Below are 19,097 nucleotides of genomic sequence, written 5' to 3'. Positions count from 1 at the left end.
GTCTCTCTCTCTCTCTGCCCCTCCCCCATTCAGGCTCTGTCTCTCCCTCTCAAAAATAAAAAAACTTAAAAAAAAAAAAGGTTTTTAATAAAGAAACATAACAAAAAGAATTTACTGAATATTGTTCCATCCTCCAATACACACATACTCTTGTGTGTCATCTGAAATTTGTCTTTTGCATATTGATCGGCGTCAATGATGAAAATATTGAGCTGAACACAGCTAAGGCAAATCCTTGCAATAAACTACAAGAAATCTCTCTTAAACTGATGATTAAGTGCTAGTGAAAGCTTTCTTCTCTCTTAGTTGGGCTGCCTGGGTCCCAGGTCCAGCTCTGGAAGTGTCTAACTGGTAGGTAAGAACTTCCAAAGCCACAGGATCTTGAGGCATAAATGGAAGTGACAAAGGTACTTACTTTATAAGATTAAAGGGAGAACTGGAGACCCAGGAGATGTGAGGCGCACAGCAGAGCTGTGAGCACATATCACTAAATGTTCGCAAGTGGCAGTATTACTTTGTCTAACACATTCCTGGGTCCCTAGAATATGAAATAACATAAAGAGTACCACAATCGTTATCTGAATTTTATAAAAACCTCATGCTCAACTTCATTTCTAGCTTGTCTTGACTTTCCAATTATACTTCAAACTTCCAAAAAAAATTTATCCCTACCAAGTGTGCACACAAAAATATTCTGATGAATAAATGATAATAAGGTTTTAAAATCTGCCTAACACAGGCATAATACAGCCTAGCTCTAAAAAGAACAGAAGTTGAAAGCAATACTTATATGTTGTACTATTTTCTCTAACATTTGGGATTTAGCAGGCTTTGCATTTATAGATATCTGGCAACAGAAAACAGCTATGTATAAACTAAGGTTTTCTGCAAGAAAAAAACCATTTTTAAAGAAAAGGTATTGTTCTTATAGTCACTTCTGAAATCTAGGTACCCAAACTAATCTCAATGGATTACAAGAATCCAAAAGTTGTTTGTTTTTTTTTTTAAGTCCTATCAGTAAAAGGTCTCCATGTACTTTCTTATTCCTTATAACATTGTTACTTCTTTAGTTTTTTCTTAAAGTAGCCAGAGGAGTTCAGGATTTTGAAATGAGTCCTTGAAAGTAATTATTTAGGGTTACAATATCTGTACTGGAAGTGACTAACTCCTGAAGGGGAAGGCAGCTCGGACTGCTGTGTTCCACAAGCCCTTTGTTTTTCAAGCAACGTTACTTTAATTATTTCCTATAAATACATCATTGTCCTTAAGAAAAATATTTTTCAGATAAAGATTTAAAAAAATCTTTAATCATCACTTGGAACACAGACCTTGGATCGTCACTTGGAAATGACCTCAGCATATTATAAAGCTTCTAAAACATTAGTGCATAAAACCCATTTGCCAAATAAAAGTAACTATTACATGGAATTTCACTAAACAAGTTATTTTTAAAAGACTTAAGAGTTTTTATCTTTTATCTGTGGTAACAGAATATTTTTAGAAAATTCTGGAATATGGTAAAAAAAAAAAATTGCCAACTGGACAGAAGTGAGTTGTTAGCCTGGGAGGGCTCCTGCTTACCCTCAGCCATCTCTACAGCCACTCTCCTCTCTTTGGAGGCCTCCTCTCCAAAAAGAAGCCTGCAGCTGGGGCGCCTGGGTGGCTTAGTCGGTTGAGCGTCCGACTTTTGCTTAGGTCATGATCTCGCAGTCCGTGGGTTCGAGCCCCGCGTCGGGCTCTGTGCTGACTGCCAGCTCAGAGTCTGGAGCCTGTTTCAGTCTGTGACTCCCTCACTCTCTGACCCTCCCCTGCTCACGCTCTCTCTCTCTCTCTCTCCTAGAAATAAATAAAACACATTAAAAAAAAAATTTTTTTTAAAAAAGAAGCGTGCAGCTGACATGACCACTCTCTACCGGGCCAAGCTTTCCATTCAACCATTAAGATTTCCTGCTGAATCCCAGAGAGACCTGGGTCCCCAAGTATTTATCCCCAGGGGAATTCTGACCATGAGGCAATGACGGCCTTTCTGGATGGGCTGGGCAGAGGCTGTGCCTGGAGCCCCTGTGACATGCCCCCTTGCCAAGATGGCTCAAGGAAGGCAGAGGCAGATGCCCCAAGCACACTTCTGTGAGACAGACCACAGTTGGCAGACACTCAGGCCAGTCTAACACCAAGTCGCTTCCCCCCAGCGCACTGCACCGTTACAGGCCAAGACCCGTAGGGTGCTCTTTGAAGCTGCAGGCACGTGGTCTGGGGTGGGGCTTTATGTGACATGCTAAGGCAATGCCAACAGGTACCACAGAACAAAACGAGGGACAAATTCCAGAGCTGTGAACAACCCAGTCCTATGCGCAACAGCAAGGTGCTCAAACAACATACAGGAAAAAATATAACAGGAAAAAGTCTAGTAGTTAAAAAGATATATTTATAGGGGAAAAACTGAGAACAGCCCATTGGCCATCAGTAGGTTAAATAAATCCTGTACATTCATTTCACTGAAATGATGCTATAATTGAAGAAAAAACATACCTCTGTGTACTGAAGGGGGAAACGTCCATGATACATAATTAAGCAGCAAAACCTGGCTCTAGTGAACAGCAAGGATCATGTATATAGACAACACATGCACAGACCGAGCAGAGAGAACGGGGCAGGGAGGGAGAGGAGCAGGCAGGCTGGCAGGCACAGTCTGTGCGAGGTGGGCTAGAGAAAGAGGAAGGTGGGGAGAGGGACAGAGACAGGGCAAGAGACAAAGGGAGAGATGGGCGGGCAGACACAGAGCCAATAGACGCCCAGGGATGGCTGCATGCACACACTCAACCACGACGGTTACCGCTCTGAGTGCCCCCTGCAGGAGCCGCTAGGCACAGATGTGTGTTCAGATTTAAATTAAATTACGTTAAATTAAAAATTCAGTTCTGCAATCATACTAGTCACATTTCAAGCGCTTTGTGGCTGATGGCCACCGCCCTGGCAGCGTGGAACAGAGCACCCCCAGCATGGCAGACACCTACTGGGGAGCGCCGCTCTGTGCCCTCAGTGTCACGTAAATGTTTTATACTGAGCGTGCTGTGCTTCTGTAGTCCTCAAAGAGAATAAAGACATTTCCAATCTGAAAAAGAAATACACAGGTCTTCGGTCCCACTGCCCCATTCTGTATCTCTCTAATAGTTCTTTTCCAAACAGCACAGAAGCACCAGAGATTTCATAAGGGCTTAATGATCTAGATACTGCCAATTTCTCGAAGTTATTTGATTCTAACTAGGACAGTTAACTACTTAGCAAGAGTTCAAATGCCACCAAAATAAGGAAGACAAAACATATATTTGGAACGTTGTGACATCGCTCTTGTTCTCTAAAATCTATAAAAAGGTCATGTTACTCATTCTTAGTAAAGCAAGCATAGTTGATAGAAATGTCTTGCAGTTTAGACTAACATATTAAATGGAAGCTTTTCTTCAAAAGAATAATAGCTTTTAAAAATAGTATTCATTTTTTCTGATTCAATTTAGTACAAAGTCGAGAAGAAAAAAAATAAGCCCAAAGTTAAAAAAGAAAAAGTGCCACATTAAAAGAAAATGGTAATGCTAGGAACCAGTTTTCAAATGAAAGCTATATAACACCAAAGCAACACACATTCATAACATAAGCAGTTTCTAAAGACTTTCTCACGTAACAGAAGTTTGAAGTATCTGGTGGGGTTTTAAGAGAATAACACTTTAAAGAAAAGTTAATAGAAAAGTCTCCAGAAAAAAAACATAAGGCACATATATGGGTTTGTGGGAAATGCACAAATAACATTTTGAGACCCTTCGTCCCCTCTGACAAAACCACCAACTGCTGCTGAAAGATCACAGTCCCAGTCCCTCCTGCTGCCCCCAGCAGCGTCCACTTACCCACTGGGTCCAAGGGCACATCTAATCTGTGCCCTCAAAGTTCTCCTGAAAACCCTGCACAGTATCACATCCACCCACCTTCCTAGGCAGCCCCCTGTACTCTCCCGCCAGACCCTAAGTTCCATCTGTCCAAGGTCCCTACCGTGGGGCTTTGCAGAATACAGAAATATATAAAGGGCCAGTAATGAAGACAGTGTAAATATGACACAAGAACATACTGTAGACCAGTGGAGCAGAACTCTTCCACAGTGAGCAATCTGAACACAAGACAAAGTGGCAATATAGATCAGCGGAGAAAACGATGGATTATGCAATCAGAGATGCTGGCTTCTGCCACTAGCTTATTCACATGGAAGATTATTCCCTATCTCATACCACACATGCAAATAAATTCCATGTGGATTAGACTCATGCTAAAGAGCAGAACAAACTTTCACAAGAAAATATGGTAGGATTTCTTCATGACCCCAAAGTACTCAGAGTACGGTGGGATTTATTAAACATGATGCAAAAAGCACCAATCATAAATGAACAGACTAATAAATGTGACTTGATTAAAATGTAAACTTGCACACAACAAAGCACATCATAAAAGTTAAGCCACTGGGAGAACATACTTGAAATGCAAGATATCAACAAAAGATAAGTAGCCAGAATATATAAAGAACTAAAGATACATAAGCAGGGGGAAACAACCCAACAGAAAAACATACAGAAGAGAAACAAGTCACTGAAGAGGAAACCAGAATAGCCCAATAAACATAGAGAAATGATGCTCAAACACACTACAAACCAAGAAAATGCACTAGAAATTTTTCAAAAAAAAAAAAACCAACCCACGAAAATTCGACAATACCAAGGCTTGGCAAGGACACAGAACAAGAGGAACTCTCAGACTTGCTATCAGGAGCTGTACTTTGTACCACTACTCTGGAGAATGATCTGGCAACATCTAGTAAAGCCAAGGATGCACATGCCCTATGCACCAGCAATTCTACCTCTAGGAACCCTCTACAGAAGCTATTAAATATACACAAGAGGACAGGGCCGCCTGTTCATAGCAACACTGTTTAATAGCAAAGCATAGAAATAACCAAACTCCCACTGACAGCAAATGAACAAACTATCATAATCTTAGAGTACCAGAAGCAAAAATGGTTACCAGTAACGAATAACAGGAATTATTGCTACACACATCTGTACGGGTCTATCTCATACATAGCAGTTAAATGAACAAGTTGCAGAAGTAAACAGAGTAGGATACCATACTGCACCAAGTTCAAGATCCACAAACCAAATACACTGTTTATAAATATATATGCATGTAATGAGACCCACCCACGTAAGGGAGTAACACACTCTGGCTTCAGGATGATGGTTCTTCTGCAAAAGGAAGGGCAGGGCTGTAGAGGGGGCATCGACTATTTGCGCAATGTTTATAGTACTTTAATGTAAAGCCAAGGTAGCAAAATGTTAAGATTTGGCTTAAGCTATGCACAAATTATATCCTTATCCGTATTTTTCTAGATTCATATGGTATTTCAAAGCTCAAAGTAACCTGTATTTTAAAGAAAGAGAAAAAGCAGAGGCTGACATCTACTAAAGTGGCTGTCTCCTAACACCAAGCCCGTCGTTATGGACAGCTTTTCTTTTTTCTTGCCTTCTAGTTTCTAGTTTTATTTTTTTTTCCCCAGAAAAGTCAACCCAGATACTTCTAGTCCAACTTCTTCTCCCATCTTATTCCCAAAACCAACACCGTACTTTCTTGCTCCTTTGGGTTCTTGGAGGGCCTACTACATGCATTCTCACTTTTTCATAAACTATGCATTAAATGCCTACAACGTGCCAGTTGCTGTGCCAGGAGCTGGAGAAACATACATGGTGTCTTCCTCCAAAGAGGTTAGGCTCAAGGAACAGAAATATTAAATAAACATGGAAAAAACTATACGATTAAAATTGTGGGAACATTATGAAGGAAAAGAACAGGTGCTCTGGGCCCATATAACAGAGTGGCCCAATTTAACCCAGGTTGCATAGGAGGCATAGGAAAATGCCAGGAAGGGAAGGATGGAGGGCCTTGTGGGCGGAGACAAACCAGCCGAATGTCTTTCTCACTATGCTGGTGCAACTCAAGGGCAGGGATTGCTTCTGATTTTCATCTGTGCCCATGACTCCGTTGGTGCTTTAACAAATGCTCCCTGGCTGATTCTAAGGCAGCCTCTGAGCAATCAGGAGACTCTGCGCCTGTAGCTCTAAGGGAGGAAAGCAGTCCCTCGGGGATGGCCAGTAGGTAAAAGGAGTAGTCATTCAAACAGGCAGAAGAGTTTGAACCCACTGTGTGTAGTGGCTGAGTCCCTCACAAAGCACTTGCTATGTGCTCCACATCATGAGAGAGCTGAGCCTGACTTTTTCATGTGTCCATCCATCTGTTTACCCATCTGCTTCCTTGTACAGTACCCTCACCCCTACCCTAGTCACCAATTTAATTCAATACTCTGAAGGGGATCTAGGTGTGGCAAGCTAGGGATATTAAGACCCACACAAGCATCGCCTTTGCCACCAGGAACTTTCCTTCTAGACCAGTGGATCACAACCAAGGGTGACTGTGTTGCCCAGAGAACAACATCTGGAGACAATCTGGTTGTCACAATGCAGGACAGGAGGTGTGCTACTGGCATCTAGTGGGTAGGGTCCAGGGCTGCTGCTAAGCATTCGATAACGACGCCTGCAGTGACAGACTCCCACAGCCAAGAATCATCTGGCTCCAAATGTCAGTAATGCCAAGACAGAAAAACCTGGGGGAGATTATTCAGAACCATGTCTAGGAGTTGACTGCTAAAGCAGGGAAAATGTCAGGGGTCAAAAGCCAGAGGCCAAGGAGGTCAAACGTCAGAGGTCTAGGAGAGTTATCAACGCCAGGTCATTAGATAAGCATATAAACAATGTCAAGAGTGCTGAGGTTTAGAAACTTGCTCAGAAGGAGCAACATAATCACACCACAATGCAAGAAGAGAATAAAATGTCATCCAAATACAAAGGTGCAGCATCTAATCTAGAATCAGGGGTGAGACGGTTTCCTTGGAAGTGACATATAATTCAAAACCTGAAAAACAGAGGAGTTAGAAAGGGATGTAAAGACGAAGGCGGGGTAAAGGGGCTATTCCAGAGAGAAGGCACAGCCAGCGGGACCACAGAACGGCAAGTGGGACCACGGAACGGAGGGAACACGTCTGTACGGTGGAAAGTGGGAGGGGCTGAAGGGCTGGAGAGGGGACGGCCCCGATCAAAACGGGCTTGTGTGATGGGTTAAGAAACCGAGATGTTATCTTTAAGGTAGTCAGAAGCCACCAAAAAAATTTATACAGAGGAGTGACATGAACAAGCTTGTTTTAGGACAAAGGACTGAACTGAGTGGGAGGGAGCTGCTGCGAACCAGACGACAGTCGAGGCCTGACCTAACGCTGGCTCTCAGAACAGAAGGGAGGCATTCAAGAGATGCTCAGGTACTAAGCGCCACTCCAAGATGTGTACCCATTCCAGGTGTCTGCCTGGTAATTCCAAAGCCCCCCAAACTCCAAAACCTAAGTTTTTAAATAATTCATCTGTGGCCCAACCTAACCAGAATTATGCAGCAGCAAACCCAGAACCCAATAACAGCACATTTATCCTATTTAATGTGAATACTTCAAGACAGAAGTACAAATGTTTCACGATGGGGTGATGTCCCGGATCTCACTGGGGAGCGTATTAACTTTTTAAGATTCAAAGAAGTCCATATTCCAAAATGCAGCTGGGCCCCAGGGTTTACGAGAAGGGGCTGTGGACTCACACAAGGTGCTAAGTAAACTGCTGTCAAACTCCACTGAACTGGGCAAAGCAGTTTACTGGATGATTATTTGTGCAGCATATTTTTCTAAGTCACTATCCTTACTATCAACATCAGGAAACTTCCAGATACCACATATATACATACCACATGATTCATTTTATGTCCTTTCCCTTAAAAACCCAGAAATCTGGCATGTGATCCTAACAGACACAGCAGCAGGATATGAGGAAAAAACTAAAATTATTTCACTGAAATTTATCTATTTACTTCATAACTCTCCATCCTCCCAAGACGGCCACACAGAAGAAAGAGCAGGTACAATCAGACACAAAAACCAGATCTGCATCTTAGTAGAATAATTCGAAGTAAAGCCAGTTAGGAATTGAAAGAGCCCGAGGTCACCTGCCAGTCACCGTTAGCACGGCCACAAACACATCAGCGACCGGATGCTTTCTCGGCACCGGAGACCCGGCCCCTTTGTGCTCATGTCAGGAGGTCGCTGGGCACAGCTGCAGCGGCGAGGAGGAAGGGCCCGGGTCCCGCTCTCATTCATTCCCTCGTTCCCTCCACGTGAATCTCTGTGGCAGACGCTGTGTCTTCTAGGCGCTCGGCATCTAACGTGTCATGAGACAGACGGGGTCCCTCAGAGGTTATGGGTTTTACCAGCACATGAACACAGAACATGTAACTACAACCCGGCATAAGAAGTTAGGATGGGAAAGCATAATGATGACAACACGCAGCAGAGGGCCCGAACGAAGTTGGGAGGGAAGAATCCAGAAAGACCGCTTTGAGAAACTGATGCTAAAATGGAGACCTAATGTACAGTGAGAGATTTTGATCTGAAGGTACTAGAGACCGAGGAGGAAGCTGAACTGGGGTAAAGCAGACGACAGGAGAAAACCGCGGATGGACACTATGGGTGGGAGGCAGAAGCTGGGGGAGGGGGTGTAGGGACAGCAGAAACACGGCGGGATGTGGCCTCCGGGGCCGGCTGGAAATGAGTTATCATCGATTCATCTTCCTGGAAATGGGACTACACATGCTCATGTTCTGGAAGGTACCTTAAAAAAAAAAAAAAGCACCTTGAAAAAAAATCACTAAATAAATGTGGGAAGTGTTCTTAAAATACTCAAACATTTATTTGAGTTAGGGGAAAACAACCCTTCGAAAGCAATAAAGTACACCTAAAAGGCACTTCAAATGGACCAAATAAATAGTTGTGTATTTAGACGGTGAGAACACTTGGAGTGAGTCTGAATAATAAATTAGGTCATCGGCAAGATGCTGCCAACTTTGTAAAGCACTATGGTCTGGAAGGGTATATCAGAAGAATAAATTTACCAGAAGCATAATTGAGATGTTCAGATGTCCATGGAGAAGATTTGGGCACATTAAAGTTTCCAACCACAAATACACCAGTGTAAATCACACTCTAAATCTTGAACCTATGACAGCTGGAAAAGCAAACGCTAGTGTTCTACCCCAATGATCCCAAGGAACCAGCCATTCACTGCCACCGTGCTTACTGGCAGACTCTTGTCATCCCATGCCAGGTAACAGACTTAAAAACTAGTGTTAGCCTTTTCAGTTCTATCTGTGTCATACTTTTTATCCTATAATTCAAGAGACCTTCCAAACCAAAAGAGCTCTCATTTAACTCCTTACAGCCAGGAGAGTCTGGGGAAGAGGAAGCCCCCTGCAAGGGGAGACGCCACCTCACCACCTCACAACTGTTACTTAGTTTGTGAACAGGCTTTCTTTTTCTTTACCCGTCTCCTCCCCAGCCTTTGCTAGTAGCCCCATACTGAGCACGCAGCGCCTCCGACTGCCTCGGTGACCGGGCTGATGTGTACTCTCCTCTCTGCGTAGGCCTTTGCCTGCACTTCCGTCTCACTGTCCAGGGTCCCAGAAATTCAGCTTCCTCGACGACCCCCATGAAATAATCCCATCCCAGACCCATCCTAGAACCTGAACTTTGCGACAACACTGTTTCCTCGTTCTTTATGCCTCTTGTACCTGTTTCTTCAGCCTGCCTGCCCACCCTCTCTCCCCCCTCCCTCCATCAATTCTACCTTCAACTAATATTCACCAAATACACGCCTTTTGCCAAGTTCTGTTCTAGGTAAAGGGGGGGGAGCAGTACTTAAAAATTAAGACATAATAATTGACAAATACACAAATAAGGGAACATTGCCTCCTCTGCAACCCCATCAGCAGTACTTCCCCCTCGCACAGCCCCCGAGCTGCAGGGCTTAGAGGTGGGGTAGGTATCATCCTGCTATTCATCATCCCTCCCCCTCGCCCGCTCCTGTGGCTGTGACCCAATACCCCTCAGCCCCATGACCACCTGCCAAACCAGTAACGCTCCTCGGTCATCACACTTCGATGCGCCTACCCTCTGACCACCACCTCCTAGATTTCCAGCTCACTGTCTTCCACAGTCTGGACCCAACAGTCCCTTCACTCTCCTGGGGTATCTGTGCCACTGATCCCATCACGCTCTTACTGTCCCTCATTCCCTATACGGTCGCTTCCCTCTTGCACTCAATGGCCAGTCCCTTCAACTCCACTGCTGCTTTGTGCCTGCTTGGCAGACGGTCCATGACGATTACAGTACACCCCACTCTGCCCGGCTCCACACGTGCCCCTGCCCGGGGGAAAGGCGGGGTGGAGGAAGTCCCGGGTCCGCAGAGGGCAGCTCCTGAGTAGGTGAGAGGGGCTGGTCCAGCACAGAAGGGGTGCCGCAGACGGGACCGGTGGTGGGAGAGGGAAAGCCCAGGTCCAGCTGGGAGGGAACGCTTGGCAGAAACTGCCTTCTGCTTGCTTCCGCGTCCCCAGTGGGCGGGCGCGAGGCCATGCGGGGAGTGTGAGGGGAGGACAGCGGTGGGAGGACGGAGGAAAGGAGGGAGCAGCAGAGCATGTCTTCCAGCTGAGCCAGCCCCTCCTCTGCGCTCACTCCTCTCTCCCAGCCTAGAACCGGGCAGGGGCGGCGGAGGGGATACGGCCAAGCGGCCGACACCGGCTCTCCCCATCCAGATCCCTAAAGCCAAGCCCTGTCGGACAAACTCCGAAAACAGAGAGGAGTCTCACCAATGTCTGCAGGTTAGTCCATTTCAGCTGGACTCTCAATGCTTCTCAGTAAATCCTTTACTCACCTCTGCTTAATGCCACCCCAAAGCCCACAGCACATGAGGATTCCCTACTTTCTTTAGGTCCCCAGCAACTCCCCGTCACTCTGAGCAGATGAACGTGGCTTCTGTTTTATTGAGGGCAGAGGCCACTTAATGTGAGCGAGCTTCTTCAGAACCTCCTTTCTCTAGGACTCAAAGCCCCTGCGTGTTTCACATCGACTGTCCTTTCCTCTTGGCTCACAAATGCTCTTTCCTTTGTTTTATGGCTAACCCCACCTCTCTCTCTACCTCTTTCACTCTAATCTACAGAGCTTTATTCAGTCATCTTACCCTTCTTGCATCTTAAATTTGTTAAATGTACAGGTCATGAAGAGAAAAAGGCACTCCAGATGAAAGAAACAAGATGAACAAACTACACGAGTAGGAAAGACTATGGAAGACACGTGAAAACAGTGATAAACTGGTCCTACTACACAGCAGGGTGTGCTGGAGTGTGACAGAAAATAAACGTAGATGGGGAGGGTGGGACAAGACTACAGAGCACCTTACAAGCCACAGTGCGGGCTGATGACTTCTGCACAGGGAGACACTCCTGATGCAAACAGTACTGAAGGGAGAGGAGACTTCGGAGCACAGCATGGGATGGGAAAGGAGGGATTTACACGGAAAACAGGAACAGGATGAGGGCTCGGGAGCAGGGCGGGTGGAAGGCAAGGGGATGAGGCAATCATCCTGACAAGTATAATGAGAGCCCGGTCAGATGCGGAGGCAGCGAGAAGGAAGAAGAGACAAAAGGCATTTCCCTTGGGGCGCCCGGGGGGCTCAGGCAGTTAAGTGTCTGACTCTTGGTTTTGGCTCAGGTCATGATCTCACAGGTTCGTGGGTTCCAGCCCTGCGTGGGGCTCTGCACTGACAACACAGAGCATGCTTGGGATTCTCTCTTTCCCTCTCTCTCTGCCCCTTCCTCACTCTCTCTGTCTCTCTGTCTCTCTCCCTCTCAAAATAAATAAACTTAAAAAAAAAAAAAGGCATTTCCCAGAAAGCAGCGGACAGCACCCGGTGACTGACAGCCACTGCGGACACACTGCAGCCCGAGTTTTGGGAGGGAGGGGTACGAGTGCTTGGGGATGGAAAGGGCAGCGCTACACTGTGACCTCTTTCCCGTCACTGCCCTCCTCATTTTATAAATGAGGAAGCAGAGCCAAAAAGTGCAATGAGTTGTCCAAAGTCTCCAAGCAAGCTGCCACGGGCCGGAACCAGAACCCTGCCTCCACTGCCTTCAGACCGCCCTCCAGGCTGTCGCCTCCGCTAGAACCAGCGCTGCGCCTCCTGTTTGCCCACCGAGACCCTCGGGTGCCCCCCTGCCTCTGCTGACTCAGGTCACCCGTGGAAGCGACCCCTGATTCCGGCCTCTGCACTTAACCTGATCCAGGAGAGTCAGCTCTTGACCACCAGGCTGACTTGACCCTAGGATGTTCCTGAAGATGAGCCTGCCTCATCTTCAAAAACTGTCTGGGCAGTTTTGAAGTTTCTACTAAGTATCAAGGTGAGAGAGTAAACACGACCTAACCCTACTCTAAGGACCATTAAAAGGACTTTGAAATTAAAGGGCAAACTACTGACCCTCCTATTTCCTTCTTCCCCCGCTGTTCCTACTCCGTGACAGAAGTTAGGAAGCCATGTGCCCTTTTGTGTCGGAAAAGCCACGTGTATGATTTCCTGGCAAACGCTGCAGCGGTATTTGGTATTCTTCACAGTGTCAGCTCACAGGCCTCCGCTGATAACAAAAAGCCATCTATAATATTTCTAGCAAGGCTTCTACGTTTTTTTCCCAGACAACGTTGAGTAGTAAAATAGAAGTTTCTAGGTAATTTCCCAGTGAACTTTGAGCCTCGAAGAGGCTTAACACGAATACAGCTTCCAGCGTTTTATGGAAAACAAGCACAATTATTTACACACTTCGGCAAGGTATCCATATTAAAACAGAGATTCAGAGTGGACTGTCCTGAACTATTTGAATTTATTAACAGTTACCTGAAGGAAGTCAATAGATAATCCTGAATAACTTTATAAGAGAAGAACTTAGTATTTTTTTTTCTCTTCTTGCTATTCCAAAGAGCTGCAATGACAAAAAAAAATTTTTCTTAAGAAAAAACTATAAAATATACCAAATCCTTCCTTGGAGAATATTGACAATTCTGTGTTTTCAAAGACAAATATTCAAATACCAGTTCCCACAGTGATGACAGTAATGCGATGAAGATGTATACAATTCATGTACCGAACGTGACCCCTCAGTTTATGTTTTCTTCCATCTTGATTTCCTCACACTATCCGCTTTGAAATTTATTATTTTCTACCATATGCTTTGAGCATCTCAAAAGCTTATACTGAGTATCTGTTTGCTTAGCAGCCTCAAGATTCTCCTTTGTGACTAAGTGGCAGGTGCTGTTCAGTTTATTTTCACACACGTAATCTAAGCCCTTGAACTTGGGGTGAGGAAAAGCATTCGGCTTAAAGTTTGGAAAGGAAGGAACTACACAACAGCTTCCTTTAGAACAGCCTGCTTTTTCAGCTTCCTGTATGAAAATAATATTGTATTTTTATAGGAATTGCTAAGAAACAATGAAGAAATTATAATTAAGCCTTCAGACAGTCAAGTTTCAAATCCCTTCAAGAGCAAACAATTTCTTCCAGTAATTTGGATATTTAAATCAGGCAAAGAACAGGAAAAGAGACTAAGAAAATAGAAATGTGGTACAAATCTTACAGTGGATTATACAATTTTCAGATTACTATAAGGAGCTCACATTTTCTTTCCCAGAATGATGGGCATTAAGACTCCCAGCTTTGAAAATCCCAAATATCAAGCTACTGCATTTAGCAGAGATGATGGGGGGGGGTTTCTTTGTCAGTGTAGTTGCTGCCACCATTGTTGTGAAACTGCTTTGATTCAGACACACACACACACCCCATATTTATTATTAAACACAGCTTTTCAGACTCTAAGGGAAGCAGAGAAAATGCAGTATCTATTTAAAAATACGATTAAAATGCACCTGGAGCCTGGGATCTGGGATCCGAGGGAAGAAAGGGCACCGCCTCGGGGACAGGCGCTCACTGCCCTCTCCGCCATGTGTCCCGCCAGTCGGCTTGCACGGCCGTCCGTCACGCATGGATTTCCACAGCTAACACTGCACAGCCAGAAAGCAGTGTGTGCTGTTCATCAGCTCTGGGGCTCTGCGTGCATCATTCAGTATGTTACCCCCATGCATTTCGAAGTTTCTTACTAAGGGTTGTTAAGTGAACTGACGCTCATGATGGAACACAGCCTCCTGTTCTCCCGGTGTTCGTGCCTGGATGCTCGCGCTGCACCTTATTCAAGCATTCAAGACTCAAGAGTGGGAGAGAATTCCATTCCCCTGGGCCATTCAGGAAAGAGCAACACAGATGGACAAGGCTCTAGAACAATTTTCCCGGATGTTATTTAACCTGCCCCGGGCCCACAGCACCCAGCAGCAGGCCTAGCAGCTGGTTCACAAATCCGGGGCCCGCGGAAGCATATGGCCTCGGTCTAGGAGACCAAAGCCGGGCGGACAGGAGCCCAGCTCACGGAGAGCCCCAACACTGCCAGCGCCACAGCCCAGTGCCACGGCCCAGACTCCGTCAAGTAGAGGGCCTGCCTGGAGGAGAAGCCGTGGGGAGACAATAAGGCAGCAGTGGCCAGTGGCCAGAACGAGCGCTCAGGGTTTCCTGTCCCCACCTGGCATCAGACACGTGGAAAACACGATGATGGAAAAAGGTGTGCCTCCAGAGCTCCTGAGAGCCCTTACCGTGTCCTCCCCCTGGAGTACCCTGGGCCGTACTGCTGCGGACCCCGGGCACCCTCCTCGCCGGTAACCGTCCCCCACGTGCACTGGTTCACTTCATCTGCTCATGCGCTCATGAGATTCTCAGGTCAGTGGGGGGAGGAAGGTCATCTGCTCACCTCTGTATTTATCCCTGGTTTCCAGTACAGTAAGTGGCATAGCGCAGACCCTCAGGGTTTGTTCCTGAACCCTTTGTTGGCAAGTTGTCAGAGATTTAAATGAAGTCTATCTTCTAGTACGTTCACTTCCCACCCCCAACTATGCCTACCTGCTACTCTATGCCTCGTGCTCGTTCCTCGTATCTGATCAAAACTACTAGCAGGGAAGGATATAATAAATGCCTTCAATCTAAAAGGGGAAAGACAGATATGTGGTTGACCTCTCCTAGTGACCCTATAAAACGACGGGATTTCCATTACCTAGATGTGGATGGGAGAGACTCCCGGCGGCAGCCCCGGAAGCATCCCACGGGGCCACCGCTTCCCTCCTACACACAGCCAGGCCACCACACAAAGTTTTCAGGTTCATCTTTTCCCTGAGTCTTCCGCACCGCTCGCTCAGTCTGCCATCTCTGTTCCTGGTTCCCTGGACCCACCTGAAAACAGTGGGCCACACAAACAATGACACTACTTTAAGCAACACACTAAACAACTGCACGGCAGCCATACGGTATAGCCAGCATACACGTCACTTCGTACCTGTCCATTTACATTCTCAACAACACTGGAAGCTGCCTGGGGCCAGAGCCACGTGTACTTTTCTACACTGAGTCCTAGCCAACGCTGAGCACGTCGTAGGTATTCAACGGGAAGTTACAAACAAGATTTGCAATCCAGCAAGCATGGGAAATGTTTGACAAGCATACTACCCTCACTGTTACAAAAGCATCCAAAATTACCAGATATCTGGAAGGAGCAATGACAATATTGATGCCATTAAAAAAGCAACACACATATCCTTAAGAGCTTTACTAAATGTCAAACTTTGAGCTACGCCCTTCAAAGACAGTCTCTCATTTTATCCTCATGACGTTTAGAGAGGTCTAGTGCCTCAGTTACACAGTCAGCCGGGGCAATCGGCAGACGGACTGCAGAGAATAGTCAACTGGCTCATGAATCCAAATACTTAGCACCCCCCAAATATCTCCTAACAGTATAGCTAAGAAGATGTAGAATGACTTAAAAGAACTGCTTTAAATAACTTTTCACCTCTGAGCCCAGACCCATGCAGTTTCCTTTTTAGGCACGCCATCTCCGTCCCACCTCCCCGCCGGTCAGACAAATTGCGCACATCGTGGAAGTCCCCTCAAGCACGGCCCAGCCCCTACAAGGCTCCCACTGCACCCTGCACATCAGGACTTCCATCAACGGCCCCGTGCTGGACCCTGTGTCTGATTATTTCCCCAGGAGAATCTGAGCTCCTGGAGGCTGAGAACCTTGTCTTCCCGTCTGTGTACCCAGGTCTCTAGCACAGCACCTACCACACAAGTACACGGTCACTGTTTGTCCTTGAAATAGTTGTAGGAGTAGCATTACGACTCTTAGTGTGCAACACCTATCTTTCACAGCAGATCCGTGTCAAGATCGACATCATAACTTTCAACTCAATAATTTAAATTTGTCTCCATAGCAACTAGGCAAAGTGCTTCTTACAATACTGAGAAAGGCAAGCTCTAACTTCAGGTTCAACGCACTAAAATACTTCACAATCATTTGCTTTTGTTCTTAGCATGAAGAGACAGAATGACAGCATTTAACTCTCCGTAACTTCCTCTTTAAGAACACTCTAACTTCACCATTAACAATAAATCAAAACTTATTTTTTTCTAACATAACTAGACTGTCATCTCCATTAATAAAGAGACAGCAACTTATTACTTCCCAAATCGAAAATATCTGTAAGAGAACAATACATCTAATGAGAGCCATAGCTGTATTTCAGACTCTGACAGACCGAAAGATATAAATGGTGACATTCTATTTTTAAAGTAAACATCACTTCTTTCTGACAGCTGACCTTTTTATAAAAGATGTCATGGACAATTCTATAAGAGATTAGAGAAGAGACTTCTATGGGCCAATGTAAAACATGGTCTGACTTAGGCAAGCAGGTGGCACAAAACAACTCAAGACCTCTATCAGTTCAGTCATTTTAACTCAAAGGCAAGGTAAAATGGGTTCAACTTTTCAATTTTAATTAGGCTGCTGAGGTTTGCCAATTCCCACGATATTAAATTTCAAGTTCTGGGCATTTGTTCACATCTTTTTTCCCTAATGGTTGGTTCCCTTCCTTCCACCCACTCCCTCCACCCCTAAGTATCAGACCTCTAAAAAAAAAAAAAACCAGCACTGGTGGTACCCTGCCAGCCCCAAGTTCTTCTAAGGATAACAAAGCAGAAATGTAAATATACCTTGTGGATAGGCTAACTCTCCTAACTATACACTCTGCTCTAATTTCTTTAGCATGGATGCCAAAGAAACATAGACAATGACTACACACCCTTCCTGGAAAAGCTATCCAGGGAGCGGGGTTATTAAATCCTAAAGGAAAAGGTCTCATCTGAAATTTAGTGTCTTTCAAAGCTTACAGTTAAAAGCCTGTCTTTTTCAAATTTTACTCCTGGAAATAACTGTATGTTACTAGAAACGATACTCATTTTTTGGTTTGGATGTTTTATGACAAATAGGATCCTCTGCTTTATAGGTAAAAGCTCAACAATTTAGATAATGAAGGCTTCCGATAGCCCCGACACTCACTGATACACTTGAAAGGCAAGATTCAGCTGCATGAACAGACTAACAGAAATCCACCTGCTGAGAGCAGAATACACAGACCTCAGCCCACTGCACGACCCTCGTTTATCGTGTTTACTCATCAGCATCTCTGCTGTTGTGAACGGCATCTGAGGAGCATGAATTTCAGCAGTAACTTAGGAGACCAGGTCACATGGCTTCCAGAAGTCTCTATCAGAAACTTTAAAAAATGTTTAAAAGAATGAGAAAATAAACTTGGCCCACACATTCAAACAATTTATCCTTTTATAGGTCCTTCCCATCTGAATAAGTAACATTCAGTCTTTTGGGCTAAAAACTATGGTGGAGGACCTCATACCTCAACATTCTCTGTGCTGTGCCATGTCAGAGTTCACTTTTAATTTGTGTTTGTGTTTTTTCATTCTGGCTCAGGAGCACTCTTTGAAAAAGAATTGTCATCCATTAATCAGGGAGATTATATATTAATACGTTACATCATCATGTGACTTATTTTTTTCTTCCAGTAGCACATCATAGTCTCTATGCCACAGCATCGGGGAACCAGGCAGAACTTTGCCCACAGGGAAGTTAAGCACCACGTGACTGACTCAGCACAGCTTTAATTCTCTGTAGTATCCTACAGTACAGAAAGGGGAAGCAGGGGCCAGTTGCCTCTTTAAAACTGCTACTCCTTCGGTTTCAATAATTCCAATTTCAGCACCTAATTTACCGCAACTTTGCTGGACTGGCTTTGTGAAGGCATTAAAAGCAGACTGTTATGTGTAGCCAACTGGCCCATGTACCTAACGTAAAAGCGTAGCTACATTATGGTAAGATTCCATTCTGACTGCAGCAGTGAAAATGGGACTCCATGGAGGCATCCCAGAGTTCCACAGAAGTCCATGGACCTAATAAGCATGGGGTAATACCACAAAGGGTGTCAATTACACCAAGAAACACCACAGCTCATTTTTCTAGCTCAAATGTTCCCTAAGTGGAAAGAGAGAGAGAAAGCAGAAGAGGGAGAGATTCAAAGAGAGAGATGAGAGAAGGGAATGTGGAAGAAGAAATACCTTTATTAGATAAACAGTATATCCTTACTCGCTAAACATGATGCATCAAACTCAACGCTTCCTATACAACACAATCTCCCTGAGGACCTTTTTGCTTATTTATTTTTGAGAGAGTGAGAGAGAGCAAGTGAGCAGAGAAGGGGCAGAAAGAGACATAGAACTTGAAGCAGACTTCAGGCTTGGTGCTGTCAGCACAGAGCCCAATGCAGGGCTTGAACTCACGAACTGTGAGATCATGATCTCAGCTGAAGTCGGAGGCTTAACCCACTAAGCCACCCAGACCCCCCTCCCTGAACACTTTTTTAATCCAGAGTTCACCTGGGTGCTGGGATACGGAAATGATTAAGACTCATTCCCTCACTTTAAGGTTTGTTAGGAAGACAGACAAGAAACCATACAGTCACAACACAGTGTGGTAAAGAATATTAGATGAAAGCAAGGTGTTATGGGAAAGAGGAGGGGGTCTTTAACACAACTGGGCAGGTGGACTGGCAAAGAAGCTAAATCTTTTTTTTTTTTTTTTTTTTTTTTTTACTTCAACTT

At 45.1% G+C, this 19,097-nt stretch overlaps 1 protein-coding gene across 11 annotated transcripts in view; it reads right to left on the bottom strand.

The window, feature by feature from the left end:
- MRTFB (myocardin related transcription factor B) overlaps window positions 1-19,097 on the bottom strand; it is a 214,560-nt gene that overhangs the window by 144,407 nt on the left and 51,056 nt on the right. The window contains exon 1 of one of the 11 annotated variants that reach the window (XM_077773156.1): window positions 8,128-8,142. The exons of the other annotated variants lie outside the window; for them this stretch is intronic. The gene's annotated coding sequence lies outside the window, so the exon portion shown is untranslated. Of the gene's footprint in view, window positions 1-8,127; window positions 8,143-19,097 lie in introns of those variants that run through there. 11 annotated transcript variants of the gene reach the window in all.

Source organism: Crocuta crocuta, unplaced genomic scaffold (genome assembly GCF_008692635.1).
Source record: "Crocuta crocuta isolate KB4526 unplaced genomic scaffold, BGI_CrCroc_1.0 scaffold16, whole genome shotgun sequence".
Taxonomy (NCBI): domain Eukaryota; kingdom Metazoa; phylum Chordata; class Mammalia; order Carnivora; family Hyaenidae; genus Crocuta; species Crocuta crocuta.
The sequence above is the reverse complement of the archived record's forward strand: the minus strand, read 5'-3'. Positions and strand labels throughout refer to the sequence as shown.